Source organism: Miniopterus schreibersii (assembly GCF_964146895.1).
Source record: "Miniopterus schreibersii genome assembly, chromosome: 14".
Lineage (NCBI taxonomy): Eukaryota > Metazoa > Chordata > Mammalia > Chiroptera > Miniopteridae > Miniopterus > Miniopterus schreibersii.
Window position 1 is genome coordinate 8,702,729 of NC_138114.1, and position 14,979 is coordinate 8,717,707.

General features: G+C 46.7%; 1 pseudogene across 1 annotated transcript; it reads left to right on the forward strand.

The window, feature by feature from the left end:
* The first annotated feature begins 4,224 nt into the window (after nt 1–4,224).
* Nucleotides 4,225–12,940, forward strand: LOC308567255 (ADP-ribosylation factor-like protein 2-binding protein pseudogene; annotated as a pseudogene). The gene is made up of 3 exons: nt 4,225–4,261; nt 12,407–12,498; nt 12,765–12,940. The product of its transcript is annotated as an ADP-ribosylation factor-like protein 2-binding protein pseudogene (transcript).
* Nucleotides 12,941–14,979: the final 2,039 nt, after the last annotated feature.

Genomic DNA, 14,979 nt, shown 5'->3' on the forward strand with positions numbered 1-14,979 from the left:
ATTGTATTTTTAGACTCCATTTTGTTGAATTCTGCTTTGATGTTTATTATTTCCTTTCTCCTACTCACTTTGGGCTCTGTTTGTTCTTCTTTTTCTAGTTCCTTTAGGTATAAGGTTAGATTGTTTATTTGCAATTTTTTCTTGATTCTTGAGATAGGCCTGTATTGCTATGAATTACTCTCTTAGAACTGCTTCAAGTGTGTCCATAGATTTAGGGTCATTGTGGGGTTTTGTTTTGTGTGTGTGTGTTTAAAAAATATTTTTATTGATTTCAGAGACAGAGGAAGGGAGAGGGAGAGAGAGATAAAAACATCAATGATGAGAGAGTCATTAATCGGCTGCCTCCTGCACGCCCCCTGCTGAGGATAGAGCCCGAAACCCGGGCATGTGCCCTGACCGGGAATCAAACTGGGATCTACTGGATCATAGGTCGATGCTCAACTGCCGAGCCATGCTGGCTGGGCGATATGCCCTTCTTTGTCTCTTGTTACAGCATTTGTTTTAAAGTCTAGTTTGTCTGATCCGGCCAGTGTGGCTCAGTGGTTGAGCCACCCATGAACCAGGAGGTCATAGCTGGATTCCCGGTCAGGGCAGACGCCTGGATTGTGGGCTTCATTCCCAGTAGGGGTGTGCAGGAGGCAGCCGATGGCTGTTGATGTTTCTCATTGATGTCTCTATTTCTCTCTCCTCTCCCTCTGTCTAAAAAAAAATCAATAAAAACATTAAAAAAAAATTCTACAGATGGAAATTAGATGACTGGTTGCTGGGGGTTAGGAGTGGGGCGGAGGTGGGGTGAAGTGGGGGGCTGGAGGTAAGTAAAGGGCAGCCTGAGGGAGTCAAGGTGACATAATTGTTCTGTCTCTTGATTGTGGTGCTAGTTACATGAATCTACAACTGTGATTAAATTGCACAGAATCATTCACACACACAAACGAGTGCATGTGAAACTGGTGGCATCTGCCCTGCTGGAGTAGCTCAGCTGGTTGAGCACCGTCCTGTGCACTGAAGCGCTGCCAGCTCGATTCCTGGTCAGGGTGCAGACTTGGGTTGTGGGTTCAGTCCTGAGTTGGGGCAGGTACGAAAGGCCACCAATCGATGTTTCTCTCTCATCAATGTTTTTCTCTCTTCCTCTCTCTAAGCATGTCCTTAGATGAGGGTTAAAAAATAAAATAAAGCTGGTGAAATCTGAATAAGCACTGTCAATTCCTGGTTTGTATTGTACCATAGGAAAAACACTACCGTGGGGGAGCTGGGTGAAGGGTACATGAAATCCCCTGTACTTCTTTCTTTTTCTTTTTGGCAACGTCTTGTGCATTTGTGGTAAGAAGTTACACAGACATGAGCAGAGCAAGGATGATGGGCCAGATACCGAAGGTCGCCTTGTCCCCACGGTGACCTTTCATCCCCTAACACAGGGGAAGGGAAACTTTTTTCTGCCAAGGGCCATTTGGATATTTACAACATCGTTCACGGGCCATACAAGATTATCAACTTAAAAATTAGCTGTGAAAAAAGCTCCTAGATGTGTTGAATTTCGAGTCCCACCTGCAGTTGCCTTGGCAGGGCCAGACCAAATGATTTTGTGGGTCATATACAGCCCTCGGGCTGGATGTTTCCCACCCCTGCTAGCATGTTGCTGGTCATGCAGCTTGGACCCCCTGACCTTTCATATCTCTGGTCATTCGGTTTAGGCTCCCTGACCTTTCCTCCCTAGAGACATCTAGGCTTAGTTGCATTTCAGCTCCAGGCCCAGATAAGCAGCAAAACCAGACAAGCTGCCCCACAGCTGACCTCAAGACCAGCAGCACTGACTAATGACCTCCTTCCCTGGGGCTGACCAATCAGTGGAGACGTAGACCCTGAAGGGACACACCTGGAAATCTGCCAAATATTTTATTGAGATTTTCCCCTGGGACCTCCCCCTAAAATCTCCATCCTTAATACTCTTAGGAGGAAGACCCATCTTGCTCTCCCTCCTGGGAGCACGTGGGAGCTCTTCCCCTTCTCCTTCCCCTCCCCCTCCCCCTAGCCATGTCACTTTTACCTTCCTCACTTCTAAGCTCCAAGGTCCCTTTCATTACCCTATAACTTGCTTTCTAAGCCCATTTGTTCTATGAATTACTTCATCTACCTCTGTGATTTTCTAAATTAATATTCTCTTATGTTTGAGTCTTGGCTCTGAATTCTTTCCTAGCCAGAGCTCAAGTGCTGAAATTATTGAACCCAGGTCCAGTCTGACCCCACTGGTCTACCACCTGATGCCATTTTTGCTGCCCCCAACAGATCTATATTATTGCAAAATAAAAATCTGTAAATATATTATTATTATTTTAAAAAATATATCTTTATTGATTTCAGAAAGAGGAAGGGAGAGGGGGAGAGAAAGATAGAAACATCAATGATGAGAGTTGTCATTGATCGGCTGCCTCCTGCACGCCCCCGACTGGGGATCAAGTCCACAACCTGGGAATGTGCCCTGACCCGGACTTGAACCACAATCTCCTGGATGCTAAGTCCACACTCAACCACTAAGACATGCCTGGCTGGGCAATATGTATTATTTTAAAAAGTGCTTCCCCACTCTGCTTTTCTCCATCCACGTACTTCTGTTGCTAAGGGCAACACCAAGAATAAAACTGCTCGATGTTTATATAACATCCAAATAAAACTCCTTTCCCCTCCGCACGTCATATCAGTGTAGTGACACAGCCCAAAGTAACACAGACCCAATTTCAAAAGTTCTGAGGAGTCACAACGAGCTTTGCTTAGGGTTTTCTCGAGGGGACTGTGGAGAATCCCATCTCACAAAGCAATCCTTCCTCAAAGTCCTCCTTCCCCAATTCCTGTTGGAAAGCAGCACCTCGCAGTAGATCTTCCAGGCTCCTGCGCCCCGTCTTCCTCATCTGCCTCTCTCCCCTCCGTTTCCCCTCCAACAGGATTCTCTGAATCGCCCCCCAGGGCTCTCAGGTCTGTTGTCCCCCTAGATTCCTTAAAAGTCGGGGAGGAGAAGGGAAGACTGGGAACACTCAGTTACATGGTAGTATTTTTTTCCTATTTGCTGTTGTTTTTTGTTATTTTTAATGGGAAAAAGATTTGAATAATCATTTCAGGAGAAAAGATAAACTGATGGCCAACAGGCGTGTGAAAAGTTGCCCAATGTCATTCATTAGTCATTAGGGAAATGGTAATTAAGACCACAAGGAGATGCCACTCCCTACCCATGAGGATGGCTAGGATCAAAGCGCGTTTCAGCCGGGGCACAGAGGCCGGGTGTGTCCGAGTGAGGAGAGGGGACGGGTCGCTAAGTGGGGAGCGCAGCCCGGACGCCCCTCCGAGGGCCTGCAGGGTCTCCTGATGGCTCCCGCGGGCCCAGGGACCCGAAGCCTTTCCTCGGAGGCAGGGCAGGGAGGGCGCCTGGGGCGTGCCTCGGCCGGAGCCGGGAGGAGCAGCCGGGAAGGCCCCCGAGCGCCCGGCTCAGCCCCGCTCTGCGCGGACCTCAGGCTCCTGCGGCCCGCAGGCTGCGCCCCGCGCGCGCACGTGTGGAGCCCTGGGGGCTGCGCTCCATCCGCAGTGACCAAGCCCCCAGAGGCGGGTGGGGCTGAGCTGGATCAGGCTGAAGAACGACGCGGGCCAGAGCCTGCTGGTCCCGCAGGGGCAGGGACCCCCGGCTCCCTCCCGCCTCCGCCCCTTCTCACTCAGCTCCTAGCGCCCTGTCCCCGCCCGGGCCTCCGCTTTCTCCCGCCGCCCCGGGCCCGCCCAGGCGGAGCTCCAGGGCCAGGGTTACACCGGAACGGATGGGGGGGTAACCAGGCCGGAGGCCAAGCTTACTTACATCGCCATGGGGACTGGCGACACAGCCACTGTCCGCTGGGCGGGGCTGGGGGGCTGAGGTGCGAGAGGGTTGGGCTCTGGGACCCCACCGGGACCCCACCGGGACCCCACCGGGCCTGCCACTGCCCCCCCTTCTCTCACTGAAAGTCTACAACCCAAGTCTTTTAAATTCCTTCCTTCCTTCCTTCCTTCCTTCCTTCCTTCCTTCCTTCCTTCCTTCCTTCCTTCCTTCCTTCCTTCCTTCCTTCCTTCCTTCCTTCCTTCCTTCCTTCCTCCCTCCCTCCCTCCCTCCCTCCCTCCATCTCTCTCTCTCCACTGATTTTTAGAGAGAGTGGAAGGAGAGAGGAAGGGGGAAAGAGAGAGATAGAAACATCAACTCATTGCCTCCCAAACATGCCCCACTGGGTGGGGGACCGAACCTGCAACCCAGGTATGTGCCCTTTACTGGGAACTGAGCCTGCAAACCTCCGATGCACAAGCCACACTGGCCAGGGACGGTTTTTAATGTCTTGCTCTTCTTCTCCTTATGGTATCCCCATCATGCAAATGTTTTATGCTTGAAATTGTCCCAGAGGCTCCTTACACTATATTCATTTTTTTCCTTTTTGCTGTTCTGATTGTGTATTTTTTTAAAAAACATATCTTTATTAATTTCAGAGATTGGAAAGGAAGGGGGAGAGAGAGAGATAGAAACATCAGTGATGAGAGAGTCATTGATTGGCTGCCTAGCCCGCAACCTGGGTATGTGCCCTGACTGGAAATCGAACCCCGATCTCCTGGATCCTAGGTCGATGCTTAACCACTGAGCCACACCCAGCTGAGCAGTGATAGGGTATTTTTTGATTACTTATATTTCATATTGCTGATTTGATTCTTGGCTTCATCTACTCTACTATTTTTTTATTTTCATTTTTTATGTTTTTATTGATTTTAGAGAGAGGAAGGGAGAAGGAGAGAGATTTTGAAACATTGATTGGCTGTCTCCCACACAGATTAAGCCTGCAGGCCAGGCATGTGCCATGACCAGGAACTGAATCAGCAATTTCCTGGTGCATGGGATGATGCTCAGCCACTGGGCCACACCGGCCAGGCTTCATCTACTCTACTACTGATGCTAGTAAATTATTCTTCATATCAGTTAGTGTATCCTTTGTTTCTGATGGGTTCTTTTTTATGGTTTCCATGGCCTTATTTATGCTGTTGAAGTTCTAAGCTTAATTATTCTTCCCTTAAGTTCACTGAGCATCCTTATAACCAGTGTTTTGAACTCTGCACTAGTAGATTGTTTGTCTCCATTTTGTTTAGGTCTTTTTCTGGAGTTTTCCTCTGTTCTTTCATTTGGGACATGTTTCTTTGTCTCCTCATTTTAGCAGCTTCCTTGTGTTTGTTTTTATGTATTAGGTAGAGCTTCTGTGTCCCCCAGGCTTGGTACAGTGGCCTAATATGGTAGGTATCCTGTAGGGTCCAGTGGCACAGCCTCCCAGATCACTCAAGTTAGGCACTCTAGGTGTGACCCCCCCCCCCCCCCCGGTTTGGGCTGTGTACACCCTTCTGTTGTAGTTGTGTCATGGCACGCCAATGGGAAGGATTTACCCCCAGACCAGTTGGCTGCATGGACTGGCTATGATTACTAAACTCTGTGCAGGTTCAGCTATGTAGGGGCCAGCCCCACAGAGCAGGACTTACTTCAGCAGGACTCTGGTGCCTGCTGAGTCTGCCCCTTGTGTTTGTCACTGTGGAGGTGGTTGGGTGGTGCTCTGATCTGGTCTGAAGTTGTTCAACTGGTACCTGGTTCTGGGACCTCCCAGGAAGTGCAGACCAAGGCCAGCTGCCACCTGTGTTCTGACCAAGGCCACCTGGCTTGAGCTACAAAGCCATCTGCAGATGACTGCTATTTGTGCTGGGCTTGGAGGTCCCCAGGAGAAGCCAACCATGGCTGGCATGTTGTTAGTACTGGGCCTGGGGTCACTTAGAGAGAGGTACAGGCACAGTGATGTCAGATACTGCTTGTTTGAGGGATTTTGGAAAGTCTGAAGCCTGAGCCAGGATAGGCCAATTGTATGGAAAAGCCACTGGAAACTGGTTGTGTGGGCCTGCAAGTTTGGTGGGGTGGGCATCTCAGGGAATGACCAGGGTGGGGCAAACAGTGATAGCCAGGTTGATGGAGACTCAGCTATCGCACCCATCTGCTGGCTCTGTGGGGGGAGGACCCATCAAAGGAACAATGGTTTCTACCAGCACTTCTGTCTGGGAGAAAGCTGTCCCCACCCAGGTCTTGCTCTGATGCCAGACAATTCAATTCCTGCCCATACATCCCTGGTGCCTTTCTACCTGCTATCCCAGTGCTGGAGCTCAGAGAGAGTTAGAACAAACCTGTGCATGGGACCTTTAAAAGGAACTGCATGGGAGTCCAGCAGCCCTCCCTCTCACTAGGCCTCAATCCCTACTGGTTTTTGTAAACTAGAAGTTATGGGGACTTCTTTTCTCAGCGCTGGAACCCTGGGTTTGGGGGCCTGGTGTGGGGCTGGGGTCCTCTCCTCCTCAGGTGGGGCCTCTGCAGCAGATATCCCTCTTGATTTTTGCCCGCCACACGTGGGTATGTTCCTCCTGCCAGTCTCAGGTGGCTGCTTCCTCCTCCTCCTTCCTATTTTTTAAATTATTATTTTTTTTATTTTTTAAAAATTAAATTAAATTTTATTGATGTGGCTTTTTCTTTAATTTTATAGTTGTTGGACTGCTATTCAGCTAGAATTCAGGCAATTCCGAACGACGGTTCTGTGTTTAGTTGTAATTTTGATGTGGTTGTGAGAAGATCGGAGTACTTTGTTTACCTATACCTCCATCTTGACTGGAAGCTGGACTGAATATTTAAAACATGGTTTAGAATTAACATCGTTATGGAGATAGCCTCCCACTTCTGGTCAAGATGGTAGGGTAGGTAAATGCTGTATTCACTTCTCCCCATGACCACATCAAAACTGCAACTAAATTATAGAACAACGATCATTGATAACCACCTTAAGAATAGCCAAACAGACCTGGCCAGTGTGGCTCAGTTGGTTGAGCATCATCCCATGCACTGAAAGGTCGCCAGTTCCATTCACAGTCAGGGCACATGCCCAGGTTGTGGACTCCATCCCCAGCAGGGAGCATGCAAGGGACAGCTGATTGATGTTAATGTTTCTTTCTCATCAGTATTTCCTACCTTTCTCTCCGTCTCTTTCCTTCTCTCTCTAAAATCAATAACATATTTTTTTAAAAACTACTAGAACTGATAAATGAATTCATTAAAGTAGCATAATACAAAATAAATATCTAGAAGTCAGTTGCATTTTTATTCACTAGTAGTGAAGTATCAGAAAACTAAGAAGACAATCCCATTCACAATTGCTTCAAAAAGAATAAAATGCTTGGAATAAATTTAACCAATGATGTAAAAGACCTGCACTCAGAAAATTGCAAGACACTGAAGAAAGAAATTGAAGGAAATACAAATAAGTGGAAGCATATACCATGTTCATGGACAGGAAGAATTAATAATATTAAAATGTCCATACTCCCCAAAGCAATCTATAGATTCACCCCAAGGGCAGAATACTTTTCTGGAGCAGCAAGTCCATGCACTGGAGTGCCCACCTGCAGACCAACTCCCCCCTCCTCAGACAACAACCTCCACACCAGCGCTAAGGACAGCACCCTCTCTGCCTCCCATGGGGGCTCCAACAGCAGCTCTGAGTCTCGCCAGAAGAGCCCCAAAGCAGGAAGAAACTCTGGATGGAGGCCAGCTAAGAACTCGCGGCAGTCCAGCAATAAAACTGTCTTTTCTGTCATTTCATCATCTTTTTAATTCATTTTTGAAAACCTTGGGACCATTTAAGGGACTATTTTTTTCCTCTTTTTTTTTTTTTTAAAAAACAACATCTTTATTGATTTCAGAGAGAGGAAAGGAGGGGGAGAGAGAGAGAAACATCAATGATGAGAGAGCCATTGATTGGCTGCCTAGCCCGCAACCCGGGCATGTGCCCTGACCGGGAATCTAACCCTTATCTCCTGGATCTTAGTTCGATGCTCAACCGCTGAGTCACACCCTGCCGGGCCCTCTTTCTCTTTTAAAAAATTTTATTTTTATGTAGAAGCTCTTGGACAACAGCTCTCTTCTCCTTTCCCACTTCCACTTTTTTTTTTTTTAACGTTTCCCTTAGGGATTCCCTGTTCTCACTAGGACTTTTTAAACCAACACACCCCAACTTGGCAGCTGACCCTGTGGAGGACAGACGGCGCCGGGCCTGTGAGCACATGCTGTCCTGAGCAGCTCCTCCAGCCCCGAGCGGCCCAGGCAGGGGGCACCCCCGCCTCTCCTCCTGGGCCACCCTCACCTCTGCTTGATAGACTGAATCTGTGGACTGCTTGCTCTACTTTAAGATGACTGGCTTAAGAAGTAATCAAAATTACCCCCCTTTGTTTAAGGATTTTTTTTTTCTAAGAAGCTATTCATCACTCCTATCAAAACACCAGGTCCTTGAGGAAGTGTGTGGTATGAAAGGAAGTGGGGACAGATGTGCAGCAGTCGTTGGCCTGTTTCTCTCCTGCTCCTCTCAGCCAGCCAGGGAGGGCTGCGACCCCTCAGTCCTCAGTGAATGAGGGGGTGTCGTCCGCAAAGTGGTGGCCGCCAGAGGCCGTCAGGAGGTGGGACTCAGAGGATAGGGTGGGGTGGAGGTTTTGTACTGAGGCCAGGGATGATGTTTTGATATTTATTTCCTGCTACTGAAATTTGAATCTGAGTGAATTGTGCCTATTCCCGATGATTCATAAAGTAATGATCAAATCTTTTCTTTCCGTGTGTATTTCTAAGAAACAGAGCCAGCTGATTTTGGATGTAAACACCAAGAGCAATTGACAAGGTACTAAACCCGCACCCCAGTGCGGCCCCTTCCCAGCTCCCCCCCCCCCTTCCCGTGGTTCTGGACCCCGTCCCACTGTGTGATCCAGCCTTGCTTCTGGCTCGGTCAGCAGATCCCAGTGAAGAATTTTGTGTGTTTGGGACTCATTTCTTTGCCTTTTTTCTATTCTATTCCCCACATTTGCAGATTTCTAGCATATACTCTGTAGTCTCAGTCCGTGTTTGATTCCATTCCATGGAAATAAGTATGTTGTACACACTGCGGAAGAATTGTCTTGCAACCTAAGGCTTCCCCCTTTACTCCAAGACTATAAATAAAAACCTACTTTACCCTTAAAAAAATGCATGGTACTGCCATAAAAACAGATACATAGGTCAATGAAACAGAATTCGGAGCCCAGGAGAAAACCGACACCTGTGTGATTAATTAATATACCACAAAGGAGGCAAAAACATACAATGGGATAAAGAGAGTCTCTCTAATAAATGGTGCTGGGAAAACTGGACAGATGCATGCAAAAAATAAAACTAGACTACTTTCTTACACCATATGCAAAAATAAACTCAAAATGGATTAAAGACTTAAAATATAAGAATTAAAACCATAAAACTGGAGAGAGCAGGGCGTGCGGACGCCTGCCTGGGCACAGAGGTCGGAGGAGCGCCGGGGAGCCTGCGTCCCAGGCTGAGGCCTCCAGCAGGCACTGACTCTGCTGGGCTGTGAGCCACCTTGGCCTTTGTGGTTAGGCCTCCCTGGTGGTGGGGGCCCTGCAAAGCAGAAAGGAGTCTGGGCCTGGGTCGGAAGCAGGGTAGAGGCAGAATGGCCTGCTCCCCTGCTGGGGGGTGGATGTGGAGGCAAAGATGGACACCCTGGAGGGGGAGAGCTCGGCTCTGTCTTTCTCTTCTGCCTCTGGTGCTCTGGTTGGATGTTTAGAGGACATTACCACGGACCGAGCTCCAGTCATGACACAAATTTCAGGGAGAAGAACTACCAGGAGTTTGAGGACGCAGAAGAGAATCCACTCACCTACACACCTTTTTCTGGGGGGGGGGCATCTAGAAGCATTTATTTTATGCAAAAAACTTAAGTATGATTATGTGCACACAAAAAGTGCATACATTACCTATGCTGAACAATGCCAAGAAGAGATATATTGGTGCAATAGTTGTCTTCTAGAATAAACATAAAAACTGAGCCCAGGCTGGCAGACAAAAGCCAAAAACTTATTTCCTGACAGCACAATGCTGAAAATTGATAACAATCTTAAACACCTCCAACTTTTTTCACAAAGCTGCCAAAGTCCATCTATTTTAAAATACTGACTTTTTTTACATTAATAATAAAAATATGGTGACAAACATTATAAAACCAAATGTTCGGCAGTCTTCTGTAAAATTCCAAATATTCCACATAGTCGCAGGGGTAAAAACCACTTTAAACTGATATGCTTTATGAAATAACATATGTACATTTATTGCAAATTATATTAAATTAAAATGGAGTGGAAATCAAAATAAGAAGTGATATAAAATCAATAATTTAATCTATTCTCTCACTCTGATAACAATCAGAAAGCAGCATTTATAAAATTGCCACACCACTCTTCACAGCAGAGGGCTGCAATCTGTACACCACAGTTTGGCAGAAGAGTGGGCAGGCAGAAAGAATTACACGTGGAAGTTTCCAAAAGGAAAAACAAGGAAATATTTAACCTGATCTCTTTTCTTTTAAAAAATTAATTCAGGAGACTTGTTTTTTTCTTGTGTAACATGGGAATTCCACTGATGAATTTTCAGTGTCATGTAAGAACATCCAGTTACTTTCTTTAAAATAAAACCTGCCGCATGAGAATTAATGGTGTATTATGCCTTTAAACTCCAGATATGCAGGAACTGGAACCAAGTGTTAAGCAATTTGCTCAATTATTAACCTTTTATAAGAAAAGCCTGCGGGGAGGGTAGGAGAGAGTTGCTTTAGCTTCTCTCTGAAGAGTTCCTGCTGTACTTTTCCATCACAGGACTTGTGATCTTGTGAAAAGGAAGTAATAGGTTTTTTTTTCAGTTTTCAAGGCAGAAAGTGTGTGTTCTAAAGTTAACTCATTTTCTGTTCAGGATATTTTGAATCCAAGTTTTTGCAGAAGCTGGAGCCAGCTTCATTTTTCTTTCTTTGCAAATGAGTTTTCTTTTCACCATTGCTGGTGCTGTCTTTTTGGCTACCTCTTGAAGTCTGAGTCTCGTGGCATTACCTGCTTCCAAACCCGCAGGGCTTTTCTCACGGACTGTGGCTCTTTCTTTCCTTGCTAAGGGGTTTACTTATATTATTATTATTATTTTAAATACATCTTTATTGATTTCAGAAAGAGGAAGGGAGGGGGAGAGAGAGAGAGATAGAAACATCAATGATGAGTCAGTCACTGATAGAGCCTGCAACCCTGTCACGTGCCCTGACCGGGAATCGAACCCCGATCTCCTGGGTCGATGCTCAAACCACTGAGCGACACCGGCCGGGCTGTATTACTATTTTTGGTTGCATTGCCCTAAGATTGAGACGGGCCGATGTCCTCCCTGCCCTTGGAAGGGCGGCGGTCCTGATCCCACTCTCTCGCCTTCCCGCCGGCTCTTGTCTGCACCAGCTGCGGCGTCTGTTCCTTCCTCTCCCGGCCGCCGCGAGCCCTGAGTGGACTGATCAGAATGAATCTCCTTGTTCTGTCCCGGGTCACCGTCCTTCCCACGTGTGACAGGAGTAACTTTCACAGGGCTCGCTCTTTTCACCAGCTCCAGCTTCCGCGGCCTCTGAACCCCGCTCACTGGGTGGATCGCAGTTGAGGGGTTCAGCTGCCAACGTGCGCGAATGTTTCCAGCCTCTGCCCCATTGCTGCCACGTGGCGCCCTGCGCTGGCTCATACAGGGTGTCCTGCGCCTCGCACTCCAGCGGGTTTTGGCTTTCCTGTTAGCAGAAGTGCTCTTGTCTCTTCCGAAATGCAACTCTTGTCATTCCGGATGTCCTTGTCACACTGTGTAAAAGAATTTCATTGAAAGGACTGGATCCTTTGGTGAGCCTGCATTAAAGCACTTTTACTACTGTAGCCCACCGGGCCACATCTCACACTGCCTAAGGTTTCCACGTGTCTTGGATCCGTCTGCAGACGGGGCATCTTTTGTTAACTCGTCCTTTGCCATCTTCTTCATAAAGGCATGGCTACTGTTTTCATTCTTTGTCTTCGAAACTGCAAGCATGAAGTGTAGGCACAGCGGGAACCTGCTGGAACACTCTGGGCATGGAGACTGGCAGCCGACATCCTGGTGCTCCCTACACACCTATATTTTTGTTTTGTTAATTCTCACCAGAGGATATATTTTCCATTGCTTTTTTCTTCAGAGAGAGTGGAAGGGAGGGAGGGGGAGAGACATAGAAACATTGATGTGAGAGAGACACCTTGACTGGTTGCCTCCAGGGTGCACCCCAACCTGGGGTGGGGAGTGAACCTGCAACCCAGGGAGAGAGAGAGACAGAAACATCAATGATGAGAGAGTCATTGATGGAGCCCGCAACCCGGGCATGTGCCCTGACCAGGAATCGAACCCCGATCGCCTGGATCCTAGGCCGATGCTTAATCGCTGAGCCACGCCCTGCCGGGTCTACATACCTATTTTACGAGTTTATTTATTTGGTAGAGAAGTATATTGAAGAACAGCTGCTGGAATGGGTTCCAGGTTTAACATGGTGGCTTTCACCCCTTTACATCACCATACAGATGAAGTGGCTGGTGACATTTTGACATGCTGCCCATGTTTACGGATTTTCTTGCTTTTATTTTTTTATTTTAAAATATATCTTTATTGATTTCAGAGAGAAAAGTAGAGGGAGAGAGAGAGAAACATCAATGATGAGTCATTGATCGGCTGCCTCCTGCATGCTCCCTACTGGGGATCGAGCCTACAACCGGGCATGTGCCCTGACCGGGAATCAAACCGTGATCACCTGGATCCTAGGTCGACGCTCAACCGCTGAGCCATGCCTGGCCGGGTGATTTTCTTGCTTTTAAAGAGATGTTTCTGGACTACAGAGCAGAAAAAGAAGGCCAGGGACTGGACTTAAGCAGTGGTTTGGAGGCGACTTCATTGTGCAAACATTCTCTCTGCTCGCTTCCCAGGACCACCCGGGCCATGACGTCCCACGTCCAGGCAATGAGATTGTCCCTGACGTAGGCTGCCCTGATCACTGGGAGAGGCTAGAAGAAAACATCTTGGAAAGACTGACTCTATTCTGTAACTTTTCATGAATGTTAAGTATTGATGCATCAAAAAAAGTGACCTGACTCTGCTGGGACCTGTTTCCCCTTCTCCCCAAGTACACACCTCTCTCAGGGGCTTCTGAGTTGGTCTCCTTGGAGCAAGCCCACATACATCCAGCTTTGCACCTGGGGGAGGGGGGCCTTGCTCAGCATCAGCATACATGTTGGTGTGTCAGCACCTGCCATCACCAGCCCTCTTTGTCCCTGCAGGCTTTGCATCAATCTTTTTGTGAACTCACAGCTTTTATATGCATCAAAATTTCAGTCCTTCAGCCTCCATGGGTTTTTGACTGTTTGGGAGTATTTATCTGGGGTGTGACTCAAGCCAGATGGCTGTCTTCTGATTTCCGAAGCTCCTTTATTACAGCTAGTCTTGGCTGTAGGAATCAACTGAGAGATATGTTCTTTATTTAAAAGCTACATGTGAAAATCAATTTCTAGTCTTACATTTGTAGGATTGTGTCTTCTATAACCTTGGAACTTCCATGATTACCCACTTAAAGGTCAAAGTATTGTGTGCTGTGCGTTTTTTAGTTGTTAGTGCCATGAAAGCAAAAACGCTTTTTATGTTGGTGCTCTTTCACTGGGCACCAATGAGTGTGTGTTTATGCTGGAAGTAGACTTATAGCATGTAAGTGTTGGTGCAGGTTTGCTTAAAAACCTTTCTGTATAGATCGGTTTGTCGGGTTTTCAGTTGGGGTGGGGGCTCTGCAGTTCCTTCGTCCCGTCAAAGCCTTCCTGCCAAGATGCTGTTCTATCGCTATAGCTCAGCAGGAGAAGGGGACAGCGACCAGCTTCACTGGTCATCTGTCTGCTTTGATCTGGTACACTGGCTTAGCACAGTGTTTGATAGAACGTTACTGACTGGAAAACACAGATGTCTCATCTCTAGAAAGAAGAAGAAACAGTAATTAAATTCCCAAGGGGTATCTTAGATTTTTTTTCCCAAGTAAGAATAAGAATCTGTACTGACACATACACACACAAAAACTCTTAGAAGAAAATATAGAAAACATAGTTAAATTCCCAATGTGTACCTTCATGGTACTTTTTAAAGTAAAAATAAAAATCTGTACTGAAAAAAAACCCTAAAAACAACAACAAAAAACTCCCAGAAGAAAACAGAGGCAGTTACCTCTCTGATGTCACTCTTAGCAGTAGTTTTTTGATATATCTCAGGCAAGGGAAACAAAAGAAAAGAACAAGTGGAACTCCATCCAGCTAACAAGGTTTTGCACAGCAAGTCTGCCATCAGCAAAATGAAAGACAGCCTACTGAGTGGGAGAACATATTCATCAATGATACATTTGATAGGGATTAATACCCCAAATTTATAAGGAACTCATACAATTTAACACCCCCCCCCCCCCAAACAATCTGATTAAAAAATTCGCTGAGCACCTGAATAAGGTTTCTCCACAGAGGACATACAGATGTCCAACAGACATGAAAGATGCTCAACATCACTAGTCATCATGGAAACGCAAATTAAAGCCACAGTGAGATATCACCCCATACCTGAGAGAATGGCTGTCATCAACAAGTCAACAAACAGTAAGTGTTGGGGAGAATGTGAGCAAAGGGAACCCTCATGCACTGTGGATGAGATTGTAAATTGGAGCAGCTGTATGGAGGTTCCTCAAAAAATTAAAAATGGAGCTACCATATGACCCAGGAATTCCACTTCTGGGTAGTTTTTCGGAGAAATCTGAAACACTAATTCAAAAAGATATATGCACCCCTATGTTCTTTGCAGCATTGTTTATAGTAGCTAAGATACGGAAGCAACCCAAGTGTCTATGGATAGATGAATAGATAAAGAAGATGGGGTATAATGGAATATTACTTGGCCATTAAAAAGCATGAAATCTTGTCATTTGTGAAAACATGGATGAACTTAGAGGGTATTACGCTAAAGGACATAAGTCAGACAGAAAAAGACATAATACCATA